This window comes from Lipotes vexillifer, unplaced genomic scaffold, assembly GCF_000442215.2.
Source record: "Lipotes vexillifer unplaced genomic scaffold, Lipotes_vexillifer_v1.1 scaffold699, whole genome shotgun sequence".
NCBI classification, from domain to species: domain Eukaryota; kingdom Metazoa; phylum Chordata; class Mammalia; order Artiodactyla; family Lipotidae; genus Lipotes; species Lipotes vexillifer.
The window spans coordinates 618,274-643,863 of NW_006788818.1; the positions used below are offsets into that span (position 1 = coordinate 618,274).

Here is a 25,590-nt window from a genome sequence, read left to right on the forward strand (position 1 = left end):
TTACTGGGATCACTCCCTGCCTTCAGGTCACTTCTGAGTGTCAGAGAGACAGACACCTCAGAAATAACTCCCACACCGGCTGCTGTCCGGTGCATGTAGACAAGGTGTACCGGCTGCTGTCCGGTGCATGTAGACAAGGTGTACCGGCTGCTGTCGGGTGCATGTAAACAAGGTGTTAATAAGCAGCTATGAGGTGGTAATTGTTAATTCTGACTAGGAATGGGGGAGGAGAGACTTTGCAGAGGGGGTGGAAGTTTTGGGAAGAAGGGCATCCAGAACATGTAGGGAGCAGAGAGGAGGGACAGAAGGGGACTTCTGGTACCCTGTAGGCTTTACATGCAGCAGAACTGGGTTTGAATCCTGGTCCTGCCACTTCCTTGCTATGTGACCTTGCATGAATCACTTCACCTCTCTGAGCCCCAGGTTCATCCTTAGTCAGTAATCCAGATCTTACAGGCATTAGCAGAATCAAATGAGGCAAAGCATGTGCAGTGACCAGAATGGTAACTGTTCTGGGAACAGGCCAACAGGGGTGTTTTAAGAAGGGAATAGAGTGAGGAAGCCCTGAGGTTTCCTCTGGGTATATAGGAGAGACAAGCGGAGCCTGCCAGTTCCTAGCAATGTGGGATGCAGGAGGAGTGCCTGGGTGTGTGGGTGACACACGTGTGTTTCCTGCTCAGCCCATCCCTGAACTGCCTAGACCAGGCTGGCCTCCCTCCTGAAGGCCCCAGGTGCCAATAGAAACTCCCAGGCTGCCCCACTCCCTAGGCCACTGGGGGTGGGGCCCCTAGCAGGGCAAGGCCAGCACCCTCTTTGAAGAGTGGACCCTGGCAGGGAGCCTGGCTTACTCTGCTGGGCAGGAACCTCCCAGCCTGGCTGGGAAGATGCTGATACAGTACAGGCCTCTGGAGGCGCAGAGCTCTGCTGGCTGGCATTGGGGTACAGCTGATAGGACCTGAGACAGAAGCGGGCTGTGGTGGAAGTGAGGAAGGGAGATGCAAGAAGAGACTTCTGGAGGGGGAGCCTGAGCAGAGCTGTGGAACCAAAGAGTAATTTCATGTGGTTATTCCCTAAGCCTTTCCTGAGCACCTACTGTGTGACATATATGGGTCAGCTGGCCAAAGAACTGAATAGGATACCCATGAAAGACTCACCATAGAGGTCATGGTGGCCTGAGATTTGTTGGGTATTTGCAGAGTGGACCTTTATGATAGTCCCCTGGGGAATGGGGCATTCAGAATTTCCCCAGGGCCTAATATTCTGATATTTATTAATGGGGCAGGATTCCACTCCCTGATAGTCTGTGGGCAGTCACTTTTCTCCCTGGGTCTCAGTTTCTCTTTCTGTGAAATGAGAAGGCCAGATGAGCCTAGAGTCTCTAAGGATCTTCCGGCGCCTGTTACTACAGGCTCTGGGACCTGGTTTGGGACTACCCTCACCCCACATGAGGGGAGGGGGAGAGAATGGGGCAAGGGCAAGGTTGAGTGTGATGGGCCCCCAAGTCCTGTTCTTGGCCTGTGTTCTTGAATCACAGTTGGAACTGCAGCCTCTCGAGCACTTACTGTGCATGGCGCTCTGTGCCAAGCCTTTAATATGCAACATTACGTATTCCTCATAATTCTTACATCCTCATGAGGGAATAGGTATTATCCCTATTTCACAGGAGTTCAGGGAGTGAATAGACTTGACCAAAGTCACACAGCTAGGAAGTGGCTGGGCTGGGATTCTAAGCCAGGTCTGTCTGCCTCCAAAGTCCAGACTCAGCTAAAAGGGGGAGACTCCACCCCGTAGGTACTGAGGTGCCCACATTGCTTAGCCCTTACCTGCAGAACCTGCCTGACCCCTGCTGGGTAAGCTCAGAGCTCTGGGATGTTCAGGCTGGGGAGGTGGGAGACAGGCTCTGTGGGTGCCCACTGGTTCTAGTGAGGGGGGAAAGAAGCAGAAGGAGCAACTTGGGGGTCAGGGCCTCACAGGGAGTTTCTCCAGAAGGCCAGCCCCACCTGCCTATGCTCAGTGCAAGAGCTGGGCACTGAAAGGCAACCCTGGGTATGTGGCCAGTTTGGACCTCAGTTTCTCCATCTGTAAAGCATGGGTTTAGAGTAGTTGAGTACAGACATTCCTTGGCCTGTGGGTGAGTGGCTGAGGTTGGTGATGGGGTCAAGGGTTAGAGGAGGGGTTGGGTAGTAGTGGCTGAGCCTGCGGAGGGAGAATTTGGGTCAGGAACAGCTTGGATCCTGGGCTGGCTGTTTGACAGCAACTATTTTAGATGAAGGGAATGAGGTTGGAGAGGTTCAAAGGCTTGTCTGGGGCTGGACAGCTAGTATGGCAGAGACTGAAGGGCAAAATGGATGGGAAGACCTGGAGAACAACATCCAGGCAGATGCCAGTTGGAATCCTGGCTCGACCACTTAACTAGTCTTGGAGATGTGAAGTGAGCGGCCAAGAACACACAGAGAGGAGTCCCTTCACCTCACTGTCCTCATCTGTAATATGGGAATAGTAATAATTTTGCCTTTGTCCACTTCCGGGGTTATTGTGAAGGTCAAAGGCAATGAGGCATTTGTGGAATCAGGTGAGAATGTGGGTGCTGGTTATTTTTCAGTCCAAAGCTGCACTTCTGGGTGTGTGTTTGTGGGGAGGGAGCATTTCTGACAGCAACTCTGCTGAGATGCTTTATCCTGGGGTGATGCACTGGAGCACAACCCTAAGAATGTCACCACTATTTATTGAGTAATTTGTTATCATACACCAGGCACTGGGCTCAGAGCTTCACCTCTCATTGTCTCCTTTAGTCTCTACCTTCTCAGGTAGGTGGTGGCCTGACCCACACCAGATCTCTCTGAAACCCATGCCTACAGCTCCCTGTGATAACAGTAGCTAACATTTATGAATTTTGCTGTGTTACTGTGTGCCAAGCATTGTTCAAAATGTTTTACATATATTAACTTACTTAATCTTCACAACAATGCTGGAGGTGGGTACTAATACTTTCTGCATTTTACAGATGAAAATCTGAGACACAGAGAAGTCAAGAAATAGGCCCAATGTCACCAAGCTAGTACATGGTAGAGCCAGGGTATGACCCCAAGTTCTCAAGTCTCCTCCTTGAAGCACTCATCACAGTTGTAATTCAGTTATTATTTATAAGATTGCTTCCTCACTGACTATAGCTTCCATGAGGGCAGGGACCAACACCTGGCACACAGTAGGTACTCAGCTAATGTTTGTCCGCAGGGATCCTGCTTCCTCCAGTGGGCTGGGCCCATGGAGACCCGATGAGCTCAGGGTAGATTATCAGATTATCAAACTGCTGACTAAGACGGTATCTGCCCCAAAGAGCCCCGGAGGCAGAGGGAAGGGCAGGGTTCCCCCCCACAGCCCCGCACCTGGGCCCAGGCTCAGGCCAAAGAGGGGCCCCAAAGACTTGTTTGTTGGCTGTGCTTGTATCTCACTGCTGTCCTTTGCCTCCATGTGCCACTGCGGCGATGACTCCACGGCTTCTCCCCCAATGGCTGCGTGACCCCATGGCTGCTTCTGGGTGAGTACTGGTTTGGCTAAGTAACTGCCACATGGGCTTTATTCTAATGCGAGTCCTGTGGCTCTGAGGCCACTGGGAGGTGTAAAGGGAGGCCCGGGGTTGGGGAGGAAGAGCTGAGGGAAGATCCTAACTCTGAAGTTAGGATCCTATCACAACCAGCTGACTTCTTTCCAGACTCCTGACACACTGATGCAGTGATTTTTGCATCTGGTTTTAGCCACTGATGGGTGGCTCTTTGCGTCTCCGTTTTGCATCTGTAAAGTGGGAATATTAACACCTACCTGACACAAGTATGTTTATTCTTTTATTCTCGTAAGCCCCATGAGGGCCGGGATATTCGTTCACCTGTGCACTGCTGTATCCCAGCACCGAGGATAGAGTGGCTCATAGTAGGTATGCAATGAATATTTCTGAATGAAAGAAAATATTAATTCAGCATCACTATGCACCCGTCATTGTGCTGTGTATTGGATTAAATGGCTAATGCATATGAAGTGCCCAGCCTTATAGGGGCTCAGTGAGCATGAGTCCCCTCTTTGCTCCCAAGATTGTGCATTCCTTGGGGGCCAGGTCTCTGTTAAGTGAGCTCTGGGTCCTCTGAACTGAGTGTGGGATCAAGTACCAAGGAGGCATCAGTCAGCAGAGAGAGGGGCCTAGGCAGCGAGACTCAGGGCCTCTGCTTAGGCCTGGGGAAGGAGTGGCAGAGCCTCTGGATTTCATCAGAAGGGTGGGTCGGCTGGGGAGGTCTGGGGCTGAAGGAGGGAGGGATGAGGAGGGACTCTGCCTCCTAGGACTGCCACTTTCCTAGCTGTGTGATCTTGGATAAGTCACTAACCTCTCTGAGTCTTGGAGACCTCATCTGCGACATGCATATCATAGTACTTGCCCCACACGGGCGTGGAAAGGAGCCAGTGAGAAGTGCGGGGCACAGGGCCCTGCTTGGTAGCTGTTGGTTTTCTCCCAGGCCTGGGCTCATTCTGGGAGAGGACTAAGTAAAGTGTTCCTCTTTTTGGCTCCTTTCTCCTACTTTTAACTTCCCACCTGGGTGGAACTAGACTCTAGGAGTCAGGAACTCCAGACTCCCCAGCAGGCTGGCCAGGGCCCAGGGATAAGGGCTGGCTTCTGCCCAGTGTGGAAGTAGGTGAGTGGAGGTCCCAGCTCTGCCATTTTTTGCTGTGTGACTTGGTTCAGTAAACCACCTTCTCTGGGCCTCAGTTACCTCACCTGTAAAATAGGGTTAATAAAGCATACTTCCCTTGAAGGATTATTCAGTGAGCAAATGGGTGGAGTAGGAATCATCATCACTATTACTATTTGGCCCTGGCTGAGGAGGCTCCAGGGAGGGCCCTGGAGAATTGCATCCCACCTTGGCCGAGGGATCCTGAGACTCTCTAGTCATCATATGTACTATTGCCACTTATTGGATATTTTTCATATGCTGGGCTGGTTGTTATATGTTATTTTAGGCACATTATCTCATCTAGTCCTCCCAGTGACCCTATGAGGTAGGCATTATGGCCTCAACTTTATGGATGAGGGAATTGGTGCAGAGTAAATCAAGTGAGTTACCCAGAGTCACATAGCTATTTAGGGGTGGAGCTGGGGCTCAGACCCAAATCTGCTCACCCTAAGGCCGCAATTATTAGTGTGAAACCCTCTTACTTCCCCAAAGGAGGCAGAGGCTGGGTCTGGGTCTTCTCTGTCCATCTCCATTGCCCAGCACAGTACTGGTGGGGGCTGCTGGGCTGTTTGCTGAATATATAGATACACACACACACACACACACACACACACACACACACACACTCACATACGTGCACACGCACACACACACACGTGTGGCACACACACACACATGTGCGCACACACACACATGCACTGTACCCCCATCCAGCCTGGTGCTCCAAGAGTTTTCAAGAAAGGAGAGAACAGAAAGCAGGAGAAGGCCTGCCAGTGTAGTTGTTGAGAGTCAGACAGACCTGGCTTTGAATCCTGCATCTATCGCTTACTAGTTGTGTGACCTTGGGCAAGACATTTAACCTTGTAGAGACTTAGTTTGCTTATCTGTAAAATGGGGATAGAAAAAGAAACAACCTACCTCTTAAGAGTTCTTATGAGGATTAGATAATGCACATAAGGCACACGGTGTGAGTACTCAATGATAGTAATTATTGTTATTATAGTTATAATTATGAGTATTATTTTGGGATTACAAAGATATCCCTCTTGAGACAGTGGAGACCAGGCCTGGGAGGAACCCGCTGGGGATAGGCAGGTAGTAACCAATCTAACAGGTTCTGAAAGTCACCTGCATATAGGGAGGGAGGAGGCCTCTTGGAAGTAGGAATCTACTTCCCTTTCCTAGCCATCTGCTTTCATTCATACCCACTCTGTGCCAGGCCCTGTGCTGGGCATGGGGCACAGAGGTGAATCTGTGTCACCTCTGCCCCCAACTGCCTCCTCGCCTGGGAGCTCAGAGTCTGGTTGGGGAGGAGGACACAGAAACTACCAACTCCACCTTTGATTGAAGCACTAAAGTGTGAACTGTGAACATCTCCTCAGGCAGAGACCAGGAGAAAGGGCATTCCTAGTGGAAGGAACTGCTTTGCCAAGGTACTGAGCTGTGACCTGCACTTGGGGGGATGCGGCTGGAGAGACAGGCTCAGGGGAGTTAGGGGACTTGGCCCAGAGGCCATGGGGGACCATTGGGTATGAAGCAGGAGAATGGCATGGCCAGGCTTGTATTTCGGAAGGATCACCTTGTGCGGAGGACAGACAGGAGGGAAGGGGCAGGGGCAACTCTCCAGGTGAGTGATGCTGAGGCATGGGGCCTGGGACTGAGCCACAGAATGGGGAGCAGCGGGGGGTTGTGAGCTCTGTCCAGGAGGCAGAGCCAGCAGGGTGAGCTAAACTGCAGTGGGCAGGCAGGAGGGGGAAGGGGTGAGAGTGAGGTCTTAGGTCTGGGGATGATGGGGCCTGCTGGGGTCTCTGGCTGAGGGACACAGCTGGCTCAGGGGGTAAAAGCCACTTGTCCGCTCCTTGCCACCTTCTGCCTCAGTTTCCCTAGGGCCCATGCCCCCTACTTCTGCCTTGGGGGTCCCTTGTGGTGAACCTGGTAGGTCTAGCAGGGAAGAGAGCTCTTTGGGGTGGAGGCTGGACAGGGGCTGTGAGGTGCAGACAAGCCTTGGGTTCTAGCCCTGCCAGTGTCACTGAATGTCTGTGTGGCCCCTGGACGTCACTCCCTCTCTTGCCCTGTTGTCCTCGCCTTGAGAGAGAGGACAAGAAAACCTGTTTTGCCTGCCTCAAAGGTTCAGTGATAAAATACAAGTATAGACAACATACATCTATTGAGCATGGACTGTGTACTAGGTTCTGGGGGCACAAAGATGACTCAGAGGGGGTTCTTACCCTTCAGGAAGCATGAAGCACTTCAGAGCGAGCCCAGCCCAGCAGGTGCTTAACTCTAGGCCTCAGGGGAAGAGATAGCTAAGCTGGGACTTGAAGGATGAATAACAGCTCTCTAGGTGGGCAGTGGAGGGAACAGATTTCTAGGCATAGGCAAGAGCGTGTGTGAAGGCTTGAACCTACACAATGTGCTTGGGTCCTAAGTACGTAGTTTGGTATGGCTGGAGCAAAAAGGGAGAGGTAGGTGGTGATGGGAGGTGAGGATGGACAGGGAAGCAGACCTAGATCACGCAGGGCTTTGGAGATGGTCACTTTGGAGATGTTCGCTTGCTACTCTCTCCTTCCTGCATCTTCATAACTGCCTGCTCCCCTCATAGAGACTGCCGGGGCCCTTTCCACCCTCCTCCTCTCCCATTCCCCCCTCCTTCCCTCCTTGTCCCTTCTTACCCCCACTCTAGTCACACCCAGTGGCTGCCTCTCTCAGGAGTTAACAACCTGGGTTCCCTGCTGGCTCTGCCATTTATAAGTTGTGTGGCCTTCGGTCATTTGCCCTCTCTGAACCTCAGTTTCCACCTCAGTAAAATGGGGACAGCAGTCTTCCTCACAGGGAAGGGTGGAGGCTTCAATGAGGTAATCCCCACAAATGGCCTTGTACAGTGTCTGAATGTAATGTGCACCCATCAAAAGCAACTCTACTTAAATCATCATGCTTTGGACTCCTCGGTTTCTCTGGTCCCACCCACTGCTTCCCCTGCTTCTCCTGACAGTGAGCTCTGGCCAACAAAGGAAGGAAAGGATTAAGAAACAAGCCCAAATCTCCAGAGGGGTCCTGGCCCACTGCCAAGCTTGCTCCCTCCTACCCCTTGGCCCCCCCTTGGCCTCAGGCCCAAGGACGCTCAGTCTTGAGGGCAGGGCTCTCCCCAACTCCCCACCCTAGAGGACCCTCCTGGGCTAGAGGCCAAAGCCAGCAGCAGAGTGATGTCCCGTATCTGTGGGAGGACCCATAGTCTGGGCAGAACTGGATCCCTGAGCCTCTTGGATTTTACAGCAAAGGCTGGTGACCAAGTCCCTTTTGGCACAGATGCAGGAACCTCAGATCAGAGCAGGTGGCTGATGGCGCAAAGTCATGCAGCAGGAACCTAGGTCTCCGGACCCTTTTTGTACTATCCTGTGAATGGTTTTGATGTTGGCTATCATTTCACCTCCCTGAGCCTCAGTTTCCTCTGCTGTAGAATGGGGCTGATTTTACTGTGAGGATTGGCAATAATGTAGATAAAGCACTTAGTCCAGGATTCAGCACTGTGAAGCCTCAGTGGTAGGTAGCAACTGTGACTGCTGTTATAACTGCTGCCTCTGAGAACCTTCTTCTGCCCTACCTCTTCCCAGTCTAGGAACCTGGAGTATTTGATACAGTTTCTTGTTGAACAGATGACACCCAATAAACTGGTTTTAAAGCCAGAGGCTCAGCATCTTTTGCCCCCTCTCCCCCACCTCCCCCTTCCTAGTTGGCTAGAACACTCTATCCTCACCCTTGGCCTGATTTTGGCCTCTGCCCCTTGCCCATCTCTGCCCTCCTGGCACCAAGCCTGCGTGGTCTCTCTTCCAGGAGCCACATGAGGACAGGGTTTCCCTTCCGCAGCCTCCTCTGATCAGATGCCACTGCTTTGAAAAGCAGAGTCAGAAGGGTCTTGCATTACCCACAGGCCTCAGCTGATTTTACTGTGGAGACAGTTGAGGGCTGAGGGGACAGAGGTGGACTCTGAGCTCCCTGGAACTGCCCTCAGGCAGCTAAGACGACACTAAGACTTTTGCAGAGGCCGTGAAATAGGCCTAGAAGGGCAAACCTGGTCCACAGCCCCAAATGTGGAAGAGTAGAAGGACCACCAGACTGGGGGCTGGAGGGCTGTGGCCCTCAGCCAGCTCTTCCTGACCTCTCTGAGCCTCTGTTTTCTGTTTTCTAAAAGGAAGGGGATGGATTGATGTCAGAGGTTTCTACCAACATTACAGGATTAAAAGAAGGGCCAACAGAGCTCAGTTTGTCGCAGTTTCATCACTGACCAGCTGTGGGACTTCTAGCAAGTTGTTTTACCTCAGTGAGCTTTAGTTTTCTCACTTACAAAATGGGAAAAATATTAGCACCTTCTCATAGGTACTTAAGGGCTAAATTAGATAATTCAGGTAGAGTACTCCATCCATAGCTGGCACACTGGAATTTTTGTTGTTATTCTTAGATTAGCAGAGGCAAGAAGAAATCAGCCAAGGCCAGTTAGGAAGCGGTTCACGGAGTAGGCAGGGCTTGAGAATGTGCAGGATTCATCTGTTCATTCATTCACTCAACACATACGTATTTAGGATTTGCACAGACAGGGCATAGAGAAGAGGAGCAGGGAGGCTGGAGAAAGCTGGAGGCAAGCAGACCTGCCTATTCTAGATGTGTGATGTGGGATCATTACTTCTCTTCTGTGGGTCTCATTCCCTCAACTGTAAAGTGGTGAGAAAAGTGAGCATAATCCTTACCTCCAGAATTGTCCTAAGATGCAAGAGAGTTCAGGTACACAGTGGGTGATCAGTCTGTCTGATGCCTTTTCTCTGCCAGCTCTGTTAATGACTAGAGGTATGATCTCAGGCAGCAAGTCCTTGAATCCACCAACCACACTTCCACCCCAGGGCCTTTGCACTTGCTGGTCCTTCGACCTGGAACACTCTACCCCCAGATCCTTTCACGACTTGTTCTCTCATCTCCTTAATTTTTTTTGTTTACATGTCACCTGCTCAGTGAGGCCTTTCCTGACTACTCTATTTAACAGTGTGGCACTACAACACCAACACTCCCTATCCTCCCTCCTGGCTTATTTTTCTCCACAGCACTTATCACTTTTTGACATACAATATTTTATAGAATATTTGCTTATTGTTTGATTCCCCCCACTGGAATGTAAGCTCAGTGACGATGGTAATATTTGTCTGTCTTGTTCAATGTTATATCCCTTGTACCTAGAAGAGTGTGTGGTTCATAGTAGGTGCTCAGTAAATATTTGTGGAGTGAATTAGTGAATAAATAAAGCCTCTTCTCTCTGGGTGTAGCACTATTCTGAGCACACACACACACACAATAGATTCTCAATAAATAATTGTATGAGTGGTCATCATCTCCATCTGCCAGATAATACCTTGGTTGGGTCAACCCTGAAGCCCTTTAGCTTCTGACATTTTCTGCCAGGGCATCAGTTTCAGCTGGAGTGCCCAAATCTTTTGTTCCTGAGTCTGAGCTATGCAGAATTTCTAGTTGGGACTCTTTGGCTGTTGGGCCCACATAGTTATTATGTCATTATTGGTAATTAGCACTTAGGCCCAGAGGATTGAGCTTTTTGTTTTTCAGCAGAAATCACAGCAAAGAGCTGTGCTAGCCAGCAGGGGCCCAGGCCTGGAGTGGCTTCCTCTATAACTACCCCCTTCCCAGCTATGGGTCCATGGCTTAGGAAGACCAAGACAGAGGTGCCCAAAGCTAGGGGCACCTGCATACCAGCTCAATCGCTGTCTTCCCCAGGCACTATTCTGCAGACTTTCTTCTCCTGCACGTGCTTGGCTCTCCATTCCTAGCCTGGTTTAGAGGGGGGTCCCCATGCCTCTGGGGGAGGTATAGTTCCCAAAGGTCCAGCTCACAGGGCCATTTTCTGGTGCCCAGGATTCAGGTATTATGGATGGAGGAAATAACCCTATGTTTAAGACTCAGGAGCCTGGGTTCAAGTCCCTGCTTAGCTGCTGTGTTGTTGGGTCCCCGTACGCACATCAGTACCTTTTGCTGGGCCTCAGCTTTCTCATTTGTCAAACAGAGATAAAGAGATAGACACCTGCTTGGCTTCACCAGGGAAGAGAGGCAGGTTAGTGCAGTGGGCAAGGATAGGGCTCTGGATTCAGACACACTTGGTTTCCCCACTATACCCCTTCTTAGCTGTGTGACATTGGGCAAATTGCTTCACCTCTCTGACTTCAGTTCCCAAAGCTAAAGAATGGGGTTAAAATAGTACCCACTCCATAGGGTTGTTGTGACAACTAAATAAGGGAATGCAGGTAAAGGATCTAGGCACATAGAGAGTGCTCTTTACGCTGGTATTATTATAATGACCATTACAGGAATGCAGGCAATCTGTAAACTGTAAGACGGTACTAGCAATAAAGCCAGGCAGATGTGGGTTTGAATCCTAACTCTGACTCTTACTAGCTGGGTGATCTTGGGTAAGTTTTTCACTTCTCTGAGATTCTATTTCCTCAACTGTAAAATGGGAATTAGAGTCATACCGTGTTCAAGGGGCTGTTGTAAAGGTTCAGTGACGTGTTGCATAAAGAGTACTTGGTACAATGGCTTGCAGATGTCATCCCCATTTTCTAGATAAGGAAGAGAGGAGTAGTGACTCACCTGAACTCACATAGCATCTCAGTGGTGGAGCTTTGATTTGAACCTCGGTCTGCTTACCTTAAAAGCCCCCAATCCTTTTATCTCTTCTTGCCATCACCCAAATATGGGATGATGATGAGGGTGTTTGTTCTTGGTGCTACTGGTCTCATCTCATTCATCCTGTGATCCCCAGTGCCTACGCACAGGAGGTGCTCAATAATGTCTGCTGGATGAAGAAAGGGGGGACCAGCATGTCCTCAGTTCCAGGGAGCCTTTTGCCTTGGGATTGAGGATTTTTTTCTGCTTGGTTGATAGCAGAATAAAAATAAAAATAAACAATAAAAATCATACTTAGCACAGGTGTGGGCTTGTAATCTGAAGAACCCTTTGCACCTCCCACATAATTGATCCTTCTTGCTACCCCGGGTGATATCCTGGGTGGGTACCTCTATTTGATTGGTGTGGAAATGGGAGCCCAGAGAGGGTGTAATGGATGAAAATTTGCGTCCCGCCCAAAATTCACATTGAAGCCTTAATCCCAATGTTTTGGTCTTTGGAGATGGGGCCTTTGGGAGGTGATTAGGATTAGATGAGGTCACGAGGGAGGGGCCCTCATGATGGGATTAGTGTCCTTATGAGAAGGGATTCCGGCGAGCTCCCCCTCTCTTTGCCATGGGAGGACATGAGAAGAGGTGGCTGTCTGCAAGCCAGGAAGAGAGCTCTCACCAGAATCTGACCAGGGTGTCACCCTGATCTTGGACTTCCAGCCTCCAGAACTGTGAGAATATAAGTTTCTGTTGCTTAAGCCACCCAGTCTATGGCATTTTGTTAAGGCAGACCGAGCTGACTAAGAGAGAGGGTAAGTGACTTGCCCACAGTCACACAGTGAACTTATTGCAGAGCTGAGACTGGACTTATTTGTAGTCATTTCTCTCTTTTTTCCCCGTGGAAAAACTCCCAGTCACTGGAAGGCTTAGAAATGGAGACTAGCTAAATGCTAGACAGACAGCTCAGGAACTGTCCTGCCACAGCAGCTCTGGAGGATCTTAGGGCAAGTCAAACCTGGCCATTTCTGGGTACCCAGTCTCCTCCTGCTTCCCCATAGCTCCTCCTCTGCCCTCTCCCAGGGGAGGGTTGGGCCAGGCTGACTTTAGCAGGTTTAGAAGGGGCTCAGGTAGCTGGTGGCACTGAGCCTGTTCCCATGTTTCTTGGGAAACCCTCTGGGCCTAGAGGGTTGCCTGCCTGAGGGATAGAGAATTAGTGGGTTAAGCTTGAGTGAGCTGGAGGCTCGGCTGGATCGGGGACATTAGGCATACCCCAGCTGGTGAGAGAAGGGGGTTGGGGAGGGTCATGGGAGGTCAGATTCTTGGGTCCCTCCTTGAATGGCCCAGGGCTCCAATCAGAAGCAGCCACAACAGCCTTTCCCTGGGGTCTTGGGACAGATGTTGATGTTGCTCCTTCATCTCATTTCCAAAGTGCTTTCCTGAAAGTGATAAGAAAGCAGTGTGGAGCAGAGGACAGTGGTAGCAGATGGACTTCGTTTAAACTGTGTGACATTGGGCAAATCACCTAATGTCTCTAGGCTGTAGTTTCTTCAGCTGCAATCGAGGCTAATAACACTTTGCAGGGTTGCTATGCGGCTAAGTGCATTAATGCATATAAAGTACTCAGTACGTGCCTGGCACATAGTAAATATCTAATAAATGTAGTGGTCATTATTTTTAATAATAAGGTATCTCTAAGGTCCCTTCCAGCTCAGACAGTCCTAGGTTATGTGGCTGTACAATTTAGCTTGGCCTCCAGCTTTGAACGAGAAATGTAGCTGCACTTAGAAGAAGGCAGTGAACAGAATCTGGAGTAGGGGTCAAAAAACTTGGGTTCAATTTTGGGCTCTGCCGCCCCTGTGCTATGTGACCTCAGGCAAGTCTCTTCCAGTTTCTGGACCCATTTCCCAATATGTTTAAAATCAGCTTGGGCTTGATGATCTCTAAGGGCCTATCCAGTTCTAACATTTTGTGAATCTAGAGGCCTAAAGGAATACCTTACTAAACGGTCCACTGGGTCCTATTTTACAATTTCGACTTCCTTCCCTTCTGTCCCTTGTTTCTTGGAGTGTCTTCACAGCAGAAAGGACGTAACTTGCTAACTCCAATATATGGATTTTAATCATACTTAGCTGTTTTTGCTTTTACTGCGCACAGGGAACTCTTTAAAACAGAGCTTAATGCAATTTTTGTAAGCAAAGTGCATTCTGTCAAGGAGGTCAAAACTTGCTCTTGTGTGTTCAAATGTGAAAGAGTATTCATTCATGGTATTGTCTTTCATTGCATCTGCTGATTTCTTTTGCTTTTATCTCAAAAAGTGACCAGCACAGGCAGCTGTGTAGGTTATAATTAAAAAATATATGCTGCAGTCAGTGTGTTCTAAAAAATAATCATGGGTATGATTTAGATAAAAAGATATTTGTCAAGTATATAAGAGAGAAAAATGGGGAAAAAAAGGGAAAGAAAAAGAAAAAAGAAATAAAAAGAGAAAAATGGGAAATAACCTAAATGTCTAATAACATTTAGGTTTAATTAAATTATGGTACGTCCACTTGAGGGCACTGTGGATGTCATAATATATTGTTAAGAGAAAAAAGTTGGTTCTGAAACAATATGATCTAAAATTTAAAAAAGCATTAGGCTGAACCATATGCAATTGCTGATACTTGACCATTGTAACCTATAAAATCAGCAATTTCATATGACTTAATATATATATACAAAAATGTACATCTGGGGGCTTCCCTGGTGGCGCAGTGGTTGAGAGTCCACCTGCCGATGCAGGGGACGAGGGTTCGTGCCCCGGTCCGGGAAGATCCCACATGCCGCCAAAAAAAAAAAAAAAAAAAATGTATATCTGTCAGGAGAGGTACTAGAAGGGAAATCTCCCACCAAAATATTGATGGTAGTTATTTCTGATTGATGGCTTTACGTTGATTAAAATTTTTTTTCTTAACTATATTTTCTGTGAACAATGCAAGCACTACTACTGAAAATAATCCCCTAGAAAGGTATACCACTGTATAAACAGCAATTTTTCCACCTTGTTATAGCTTGTTTGATTTATCATTTGTGTTTAAAAGGTCTAAAATGACTGCAATTTTATTACCATGGGCCGGATGGAAAGCTCTACTCTTTTTTTTTTGCGGTACGCGGGCCTCTCACTGTTGTGGCCCCTCCCGTTGCGGAGCACAGGCTCCGGATGCGCAGGCTCAGCGGCCATGGCTCACGGGCCCAGCCGCTCCGCAGCATGTGGGATTCTCCCGGACCCGGCACGAACCCGTGTCCCTTGCATCCGCAGGCGGACTCTCAACCACTGCGCCACCAGGGAAGCCCGGAAAGCTCTCTACTCTTCATGTACTTTTGGTACCAGGATTGGTTTTTATTCAGTAGTGACTGTTCAGAACACTTTGCTGGTGGGGCCAGCTTTTCAAAGCCCTCTTCATCTCTTGCCACTCCCCACAACCGACAAATGTTTTCCATGAGCCCTACCACTGGGGCTTCAGGCCAGCTGTGTCCCTAATCTGCTCACGTCCCAGATTTGGGAATGGTTCAGACTCCAACTGTTCCCCCTCCCCACCCCCGCTTTCTTCCAATCTCATCTTTTCCAGGTCATTGGAGGCCCCATCTACTCTCCCTGGCCTTCCCCCCTGGTCACCACCTAATTTCACCATCTAATTTCACCCTCTTCTGTGCAGCTGGTGTTTGCTTTTTGCTGGAGCTCAGTTTGCAATGGGGAAGGATTAGGACCCTTTCATGTTGTCTTTTTTCTTTTTTTCCCTTAGTGCCCTTGACCGCTCCAGGGTCTGAGAGGCAGCTTGCAGGGCCTGTATTCCCTAGGAAGGAAAAGGAGGGGTGGTGGGGGAGGCAGAGGTGGGCTCAGCTGGCAGGCGGGATAGAGATGGCCCCTAGAGACCCCATCCTGGGGCTTGGAGCATGCATGGCACAGCCCTCATCCTGATGTGAGCATGGAGCAGCAGGCAGGGAGGGAGCTGAGTTTCTTCCTAGGAAATTAGCTTCAGAGGTGGTGCTTGGGACCTTTACCCTGTACTCAGTGGCAGTCTCTGCAGGGTGAGCTGGGACCGGATGTCTGGTTTGCAGAGGCCTCTTCTGAGAGGGCAGATGGGCACAGGAGTAAGGGTAGTTTCTCTGCCTTTGGATTGGGCATACTTTTCCTCTCACCCCCTACTATGTGTTGGGCCCTGCTATACTCAAGGATCTGGCACTTAGCCTAACAGGTGATGGTGTGTACCTAACTAATAACAAAAATCCCTCATGTGTGGATAGTACTTTACAGTTTACAAAGCCCTTTCATCTTCAGGCTAAGAATTAAAAGCCAGGACTGGATTTGAAACCTTTAAGATTCTAAAGCCTGTGTCAACAGTTTTGGTGTGGTGGTGCACGGCACTCTGCATTTGAGTGGTTTACATCTGCCTTATGTCTGGCTGTTTTCTGCTAGCCTAAGATCCCCACGTTTTTTTCAGGGTGATGATTATTAAATACTACACACTCCAATGAAGCCTCTTTAAGTACAGTATGTCATTGCCTAGCACTTCATGGCATAGAGAATATTGGTTTTCATGAATCTGTATTTGCTGGATAACACAGAGATGGTAGTGGTGAGCTGTCTTGTGATTGATCTTCAGGATTTATCCTTCATGGCACCAGATTTCCAGGTCTGATAGGTGAAGGAAGCCTCTGAGGCACAGAGGTGGTAGAGCTAGAGCTCCCGAACCTGAGGACCTGAGGCAGGGGACCAGAATATTCAAGAACAGATGCTTCACCCCTAGTACACAGAATGACCTTGGCCAAGTCACCTGACCTAACTAAGCCTCAGCTTCCTTATATATAACATGGGGATAACTCATTCACTCGTTCAGCAAATACTTATTGAGTGTGCACTGTTTTGGGAGATGAGCAAGAGGACAAAGTCCCTGCCCTCCTGGAGCTTGCAGTCTAGTGAGTCTAAACTGCAGCAATTTATTGAGAGGGACAAACAAGTAAATATATAGTAGAAAGTCAGGTAGAAGTGCCATGAAATAAAATTAAAGCAGGGCAAGGGTGTGTAAGTGGAGGCTGTTTTAGATAGGGTAGTCAGGTGGTCCTCAAGGGTCTCTTATGATGTTTCAAACAGACAACCATGTAATGTGCTCAGCTCGGTGCTGGCAATTGAGTGCTTACCAAATATATTATTATGTCAGCGAGCCCCACACCTCTCAGTCCATATTTTAGTCTCCAGATAGCAGTAATAATTAACACTTAGGTAGATCTTACTGTGAGCTAGGCACTGTTCTAAGCCCTTTACATATATATATATATTTTAATTAATTAATTAATTTTTGGCTGCACTGGGTCTTCGTTGCTGCCGTGGGCTTTTCTCTAGTTGTGGCGAGTGGGGGCTACTCTTCATTGTGGTGTGCGGGTTTCTCATTGCAGTGGCTTCTCTTGTTGCAGAGCACGGGCTCTAGGTACGCAGGCTTCAGTAGTTGTGGCTCATGGGCTCAGTAGTTGTGGCTCATGGGCTCTAGAGAGCAGGCTCAGTAGTTGTGGCACACGGGCTTAGTTGCTCTGCGGCATGTGGGAATCTTCCTGGACCAGGGCTCGAACCCGTGTCCCCTGCATTGCCAGGCAGATTCTTTTTTTTGCAGTACGCGGGCCTCTCACTGTTGTGGCCTCTCCCGTTGCGGAGCACAGGCTCCAGATGCGCAGGCTCAGCGGCCACGGCTCACGGGCCCAGCCACTCCGCGGCATGTGGGATCTTTCGGGACTGGGGCACGAACCCGTGTCCCCTGCATCGGCAGGCGGACGCTCAACCACTGCGCCACCAGGGAAGTCCCAGCCTTTTACCTATTTTAACTCATTTAATTTTTACAGTAACTCTTATGAGGTAGGAATTGTTATTATCCCCTTTTATGGGTCGGAAACAAGCACAGAGTAGGGCAAACAGGGAGACAGAATTGAACTCAGGTAGTCTGTTTTTAGAGGCTGAGCTGAGTTGTGAGGGGGCTGTGATTAGATACGAGGAGATGGTCTCATATACAGGCTCCGATGTCAGATTGCCTGACTTCTTATTGTGGCAGGTCTAAGCCTCTGCTAGGGTTTCTTCATCTGGAAAACGGGAATACCAGAATTATCTTACCTTATAGGGACCATGCTTAAAACAGAGCCTTCTTTCTGCTCGCCTGTTCAGACACCAGCCTGGCAGGGAGTGTGAAGGTCCAAGGGGCCTCTGAAACTAATGAAAGGAAATAACAGCACATCAGGCAATTGTCAGAGCAACCCTAAGTTCAGCTGGAGACCAGACTTCCGAAGCTAAGTTTTCATGATTTTGAGGCAGCCAGGGCAGAATTAGGAGACCCGTAAATGCAGAAGACAGCTGAAATCTTGGCGTGGCCACAACACTCAGCATCCATTTCAGGCCTTACACAGCTTCCCGGAGAGGTGAAGTCTCATCGAATGTCAGTGTTGGAATGGCGCCTAGAGACGTCAAGTTAGTAGATGGGGAAACTGAGGCCCAGAAAAGCTGAATGACTTGCCCAAGGTCACTAGGTCCATTTGGGGTACAGTCAGCGTGGGTAGCTCGGGAGCAACATCCAAATCTCAGACCCTTACCTGGCCCTCCTTGGGGTAGGTGGGGTGGGAAAGGGCGTCACCTTCGTCCAGGGCACTGGCTACGTTCCCCACGTGGGTACCTCAGGGGCCGGGAAAGCACGGACTCTAGAGCGGGTTCGACCTGCGCCTGCGCACACGCGGCCAGCCCCTAGCCTTTTCCCCTTTTTCCTTCCCCTCCCTGCTACTTACCGGCCTAGGGGAGGGGGGGGAATGAGAGGAGCCAGAACTTGGCTTCAGCCAATGGGCTGGCGGGCCGCGGGCCCGGCCCACTACTTCCCTGCGGCGCCACCCAATAGAAATTTACTACAATGTTGTGGCGAATAGAGGGGGAGGGCGCGCGGGGTGGGCTGGCTAAGGGCCGGGCGGGCCTCGCTTCGCTGAGTGAAGGCGGGAGGGCGCGCGCCGGGGCCGCCTGCTCGCTCCCTCACTCGCTCGCTCCCTCCCTCCGCCGGTGGGTTAGTCAGTCAGTCAGTCCGCCCGCCAGCAGCCCGCGGGCCAGCGAGCCGCATAGGGCCGAGCCTCGGACGCCGGCGCCTCCTTCTGCCATTGTTCGTCTGGCGGCTGCAGAGGCGGGCACGGGAGCCCGGGCCCCGGAGCCAGCGGTGAGGCTAGGCGGCGGCGGCGCGCGAGCGGAGCTGGTGTGTGGGGCTCGGAGCTGTCCCCGAGGGGACGGTCCTGGAGGCCGCGGCGGCGCCGAAGCCTCTTTGTCTCCAGCCCCCCGCAGGCCCGGGCCGGGGGCGCGCGCTCCACGGCCTCTGGACGCCTCCTCACGCCGGTGGCCGAGGGGCTGGAGCCGGGGACGCGGCCGGCCTGAGGGGAAAGAGGCAGGGGTGGCGCTGGGGGAGCGTTTAAAAGTTAGGCTCGGGGTGCATATTTGACGAGGGGAAATCGGTACCGTCTGGTCTGTCAGTCATTGTACAGTGGGCAGGAGCCCTGGAAGGAAACCAGATGGGGGCGAGTTGCAGGTTTCGGGCGGCGAAGGTGTGGGGTGCAGCCGCAGAGAGGTTTCTCGGTGAAGAGGTAGCTGGGCGGTCTGGAGAAGTCAGGCACAATGTGAGGGGTGGAGGGAGCCCTGCAAGGACTTTAAGGCCTTCCCGCCATAGACACCCACATCATTAAGAAAAATTCCCCAAACCCGAGGGCTCTATGCTCTCCCGCTGAGTCTTCCCGGGTCCCAGGGACCAAAGGGTTAAATCGATTCTCTCAGCGTCGTGACCTCCTTTTTCAGTTCGCGCATCTGTCGGCTTGGACGTATTTCCTCCTTCTTGCTGGGCTGCCTTTACCTGTGGAGAGGCTGGATCTAGACTCGCCCTCCGAGATGCATCCCCAGGCTGTTAGTCCTGGTGGGGGTTTGCCAAGAGGTTTTTTCTTCCCAGAAACGGGCATTCTCTTGAGAGAGAAAGTGATCTCACGTGAAACAAATTGCTGACGGATAGGTTTCTGGCCACATGATAGCGACTGTCATCCTGTTGTTTCTCTAACTGTACCCAACCATAAATGCCTAGTCTGTGGAGACTTGTCGTTTTTTGGCATGTATTGCTGATTAGGAGTTAGTTTTTTTTTTTTTTTTTTAAGAGATGCCGAGCTTTTTTTAGTAGTCTGGGTGATTTCACAGCTGCTATTCTGTTCTTTCTGTTTTTAGGGAAGATTGCAAGAAATGGTTATGTCTCTGTCTTGGATATTATTATAGTGAATTTATACTCTCTTGAGGATATATACTGTACCCAGGGCTGTTGCTCATTATTGTTTTCTATATCTCAGTCTTGGCAGTATTTTTTACCGTTTAAATCAAATATATTTATATATATGCTATATATATTATAAATATCTTTATATAATTCTTATCATCTCAATTTTGTGTAGCATTAACTCTTACTTTTTGTGGAAACTTGATGTACTCTTCATTTTCCTTTTCTGTAAGTTGGAAACATAATAAATTCTTTGCCAGCTGACCAATTTTGGTTTTATAAAATAGTTTCTTGGGGTGTTATTAATATAATCCATATGGAGTACATAGCAGAATATATGGCACACAGTAAGCACTCAATAAATGACAGATTTAAAAAATTGATATAATGCCTGAACATCAGATTGCCTTGGTATCAAGGTGCTAATTCAGACTGCCTTCTACAGGAAAGTTATAATTAAGGTAAAGATAGGTGTTATTCATATCCCTGGGGAAACCGAAGTGCGGTATATCTTTGCCACTATTAAAAGTGAACTTACCTGCAGCAGCATGCTAACTTTCTGATTCCTCTTTCTTCTAGTAACAAAACTACACTTTTTTTCCTTGTATAATTGAATTCAGGCTTACAAATAAATGATTTTGATTTTTAGGCCTCACCGAAATTCTTCCAACATTTATACCAGTGTTTTATAACCAAATATCTTTTAGGTAAGTCCTTGCACAATGTGGTCCCAATCTACCTTTCTACCTTTATTCTCTTTATTACTTGTATTTTCCAACCAAAAAGAACTGCTCAGTAATAACCCATGCTTTCCCATCTCTGTACCTTTGGCCATGAGATTCCATCTACGCTTGTCATATATATTCCTTATGATAGTTTTGAGTTCTCTTAAAAATGTCCCATATTAGTAATTTGAAGTGTGGGGAAAATTTCCCTATGTGAAAGGAACTTGATGGAATTTATTGTTTTGTTCTGAGTTTTCTTTGAGCTTCATCAATATGGCCAGCCAGTTGAATTTTTTTTTTTTTTTTTTTTTTTTGCGGTACGCGGGCCTCTCACTGTTGTGGCCTCTCCCGTTGCGGAGCACAGGCTCTGGACGCGCAGGCTCAGCGGCCATGGCTCACGGGCCCAGCCGCTCCGCGGCATGTGGGATCTTCCCAGACCGGGGCACGAACCCGTGTCCCCTGAATCAGCAGGCGGACTCTCAACCACTGTGCCATCAGGGAAGCCCCAGCCAGTTGAATTTTAACTGATGTTTGTTAAAAAGATTTAGGTCCTAAGTGCCCCATCAATGTGTGTAGCCCTTAGTGGTAGATGATGGCTGATGGTAGATTAAGAAAACCCACTTAGGCTTCCATTCTACTCAGAGCTAAGAACTCTACCAGTTGACAGGTTTAACACTTGGAAACTCTGGCTGTCAACAAATAGACTAAACTAATAGAAGAAAGTTTTACATTTTAGGTGGATTTCTGCTTGCTTTCTACATCTCTTTCTTGGTGTTCTAAGGGTCAGCATGTCCTTAATGTTGGTTAAACAGTCAAATCATATTTATTGTATCCAAGTATTAGATATGGTAAACAAGCCTATGTTTTATTTAATTTTATTTTTTGGCCGTGCCTCAAGGCATGTGGGATCTTAGTTCCCTGACCAGGGATTGAACCGGCGCCCCCTGCATTGGAAGCTCAGCGGCTTAACTGCCGGACCACCAGGGAACCCCCAAGCCTATGTTTTAAAGTAGGCTCATCTTCAATATAATATATAGAATAACGTGATGTGATACTTTATATAATAGTAAGAGAATAGTACACAAATCTTTCTCTTTTCATTTTAAAAGTACTTGTATCCTTTCTTTTTCTCTTAAGAAACATTTCTAAGCTAATATCTAAATTAACAAATGATTTTATTTTATTTTATTTATTATTTTTTTTTGCGGTACGCGGGCCTCTCACTGATGTGGCCTCTCCCGTCGCGGAGCACAGGCTCCGGACGCGCAGGCTCAGCGGCCATGGCTCACGGGCCCAGCCTCTATGCTGCATGTGGGATCTTCCCAGACCGGGGCACGAACCCGTGTCCCCTACATCAGCAGGTGGACTCTCAACCACTGCGCCACCAGGGGAGCTCACAAATTATTTTAAAAGATATCTGTCTCCTCTGAAAAAAAATGGTTGTGGCATTTTGTTGAGATATGACCTATGTATTTTTCCTGTTATTCTCTCTCTCTTTTTTTTTTTTTTGCGGTACGCGGGCCTCTCACTGTTGTGGCCTCTCCCGTTGCGGAGCACAGGCCCCGGACGCACAGGCTCAGCGGCCATGGCTCACGGGCCTAGCCGCTCCGCGACATGTGGGATCTTCCCGGACCGGGGTACGAACCCATGTCCCTTGTATCGGCAGGCGGACTCTCAACCACTGCGCCACCAGGGAAGCCCTGTTATTCTCTTTTGTCAGGTTTGTGCCTCACATTTAAAATTCACCAGTGTGATGTTTTCTTGTATGCAGCTTGAGTTTAAAAATTTTGGAAGCTACAAAGCCAGCCTTCCATTTTATTCCTTAGTTTATGGTCTTAATTTTAAACAGATTCATTTTATGGGAGATAGTGTGCTTACAGTGCTATTTGGTTTCCTTCCTCCTGCTCCTAAGAAGGCTTCAGAGTTAAGCTTGTCAGAAGCGTTGCCTAAAAGTCACAGGATTCTTGAATTCTCTGCAGGTACTTTGGTATGCTTATCAGTAGACTGTGATTTAAAATGTGCAGTCTGTGATTTGTGATGTGAGTTATAGGGCTTGCTTATATTGTTTTCTGAATGTCCAAATCTAATTTAATATTGGTGATCTGATTTTATAACTTTAGAATATCAGTGGCTATCAGGGACTAAATGTGGTTCTGAAATCAATAGGAGTGTATATTTAGATCACAGTCTGTTTCCTTGTTATCTAAGAAGCAGGTCAGTGCAGGTGCTGCCAGTGTACTTTTCCAAGAGTCTCATCAAATTCGTGATTGGTCACACGTATATTCAAATGCAGATTCATTGCTACCTCTAAAGGACTTGTTTTTTCCCCAACTGCTTGAGCGTAGAATCACCTTATTTTATTTGTGAGCTAAACAATAATAATTCTAACATCTTTTTTCTTATGAACAACTTTGCTTTTTTTCTGTGAATAAAGGCCCCAAAGATTAAACTTTTAAAAACTATTAAGAGAGGCCTCTGAATTGATCAGTTACAGGTCTTATTTATGCAGAGTATCTAGAATTATTGGAAGGTAGTTGATTCATTGCATTTGTAATAGCTTTTATTTAGAAAAGAGCCAGATTCCAAATATATATGTCAATTTTTGTTGTTTATTTAAGTTTGTTGGTATGCCACTGGTAGCTTACTTTGTGTCCTTTTTGAGTGGGTTCATGGTGTGCTCAGTAAAATGTGGTGTAACAAATACTCTGGTGTACACACTGGGTTAGATTAGTATTTATTTATTTTTAAAATAAATTTATTTAAGTAATTTATCTTTTGGCTGCATTGGGTCTTCGTTGCTGTGCGCGGGCCTTCTCTAGTTGCAGCAAGCGGGGGCTACTCTTCGTTGTGGTGCACGGGCTTCTCATTGCGGTGGCTTCTCTTATTGCAGAGCATGGGCTCTAGGTGCATGGGCTAATTCTAGATTATAGTTGACCGTTATTGCAGGGGTTAGGGGTGCTGACCTTCCGTGCAGTTGAAAATCCATGTGTAACTTATAGTTGGCCCTTCATATATGTGGTTCTTCCAAGTATGTGGTTCTGCCTCTGAGGATTCAACCAACCTTGGATGGTGTAGTATGGTAGTGTTTACTATTGAAAAAAATCTGTGTATAAGTGAACCTGCACAGTTCAAACCCCTGTTATTCAAGGGTCAACTGTGTTATCTAATAATATTATCTATTAATAGGGGCAGGAATACGTCAATTCCTTTTTGGAAATAGGTGGAAATAATAAGATAAAATAAAATAGGGTATAATATATACTCCTGTAGTTAATTGTGATTTATAAATGTGATGATCTGCCTGCTCCTTGTGTCTACCATCCTCTATAAAAATCCAGATAAACTTTTTGGTAGGCCCTTTATATGGCTGAATTGTAACACTGGACCCAACATAGACTGAGGTTGTTAATATTCACTCAGACACTTTAATATAATATTTTGATAGCATTAAACCATTATAAAGTTACTCAGTGAGCAACTCTGTGATTTAACAACATTAAAGCATGGGATTATTTTGAATGGGTTAAATTTCAGCCTGTGACCCACAACAAGTGTAACAGAAATGTATACTTTTGATAATTTATGAATATGTAGTACGATGCCAAGGTTCAGTTGTGATTGCTATTTAAGTATTAGTTAATGCTTACATAAATTCAGTAACCCTATTAGAATCATTTTAACACAATGGGATCTTAACAGTATGTCTTTGAGTACATCATCTTATAAAGAAATGCTATTTTAATTTATATGTCAAGCATGTTATCTTTTTAAGACTTCTTTAAAAAATTTTTTTAATTTTTTATTTTTTTCAAATTTATTTATTTTATTTATTTATTTTTGGCTGCGCCGGGCTTTCGTCACTGCATGCAGGCCCTCCCTAGTTGCGGTGAGCGGGAGCTACTCTTTTTTGCGATACGTGGACCTCTCACCGCCGCGGCCTCTCTTATTGCGGACCACAGGCTCTAGGCACGCGGGCCCCAGCAGCTGTGGCGTGCGGGCTCAGCAGTTGCGGCTCGTGGGCTCCAGAGTGCAGGCTCAGCAGTTGTGGCACACGGGCTTATTTGCTCCGTGGCATGTGGGATCTTCTCGGACCAGGGATCAAACCTGTGTCCCCTACATTGGCAGGCGGACTCCCAACCACTGTGCCACCAGGGAAGCCCAGGCATGTATTTCAATTAACCAGTTTGAAATTCTACATATATTCAAGTGAAAAGTGTTTCACCTTGATAATACACTTGGTACAGATATTTGAAATTCATTTACACTACTGGTTTTGACCATATGGACACAGGCAGACCTGTCAAGAGCTTCAAGGATTTAAGCCCTCAAATTTTACCTGCCAGCCATTTCATCATGCAGTAGGGACACATGGAAGACAGTTTAAAGTGAAGGCTCTTTTTTTTTATTGCTGCCACCCACTTGCACTTTCTTGCCCTTTTATCATTTTTAATGATTCAGAAAATCGACACTGTTGCTAACTTACTACCTGCAGTGTTCTGTGAATCTTGATGGTATTATATAATTATATAAGCCGTTTGCGTGGTGTCATATGATGTTGTATATATGTCCTCCCACACATGTGTCTTTAGAGTAATTTCTTTCCATCTGGTGTTGGAAATGAGCTCTTTGTGAGGTTATTTTTAAATCTTCAAGCTTTCTGGCATCCTCAACACTTGAAATAACACAATTGATTTTGAAGGCAAGAAAACCCACATAGTATATATTTAGTGGGTTTTTTTTTTCCAGTGAAAATGTGAATAGTATTTTATTTAAAAAATCATATCCTGTGTTCCAAATAGGCAAAACATGTGCTTTATGTTTAGATTGTTTCCAGATAATTTTATTAGTAGGAAATAATCAGTCAGTTGTTGCCAAGTAGATAAAGGAGAAATAGTTAAGGGAAAGGATGCCAAGAATAAGAGAACTGTTGGAAGAAAGATGTTTCAGAGATATTTTATTCTCTGGAGGTTTATTGGAATCCTCATCTGAACTCTTGCAGCATTTATTTGTTTCATACCAAATTTGTCACATGTTGCTTTATATTGCACATGAAACTGGTGTTTCCCAATAAGGTTGTCAGCTTCTGGAGGGCAGAGGGTCAATATCGTGTCTTTCATTGTCCTCCCCATCCTCCCAAACACAGATATTGCTTAGTACAGTAGCTAGATACGTAACATAGACA

The 25,590-nt window shown here is 47.6% G+C and overlaps 1 protein-coding gene across 6 annotated transcripts in view; it reads left to right on the plus strand.

Moving 5' to 3' along the window:
- The window catches only part of EPB41 (erythrocyte membrane protein band 4.1), a 207,941-nt gene that overhangs the window by 1,463 nt on the left and 180,888 nt on the right, over positions 1 to 25,590 (plus strand). Inside the window, exon 1 of one of the 6 annotated variants that reach the window (XM_007461821.1) lies at positions 18,387 to 18,597. The exons of the other annotated variants lie outside the window; for them this stretch is intronic. The gene's annotated coding sequence lies outside the window, so the exon portion shown is untranslated. Of the gene's footprint in view, positions 1 to 18,386; positions 18,598 to 25,590 lie in introns of those variants that run through there. 6 annotated transcript variants of the gene reach the window in all.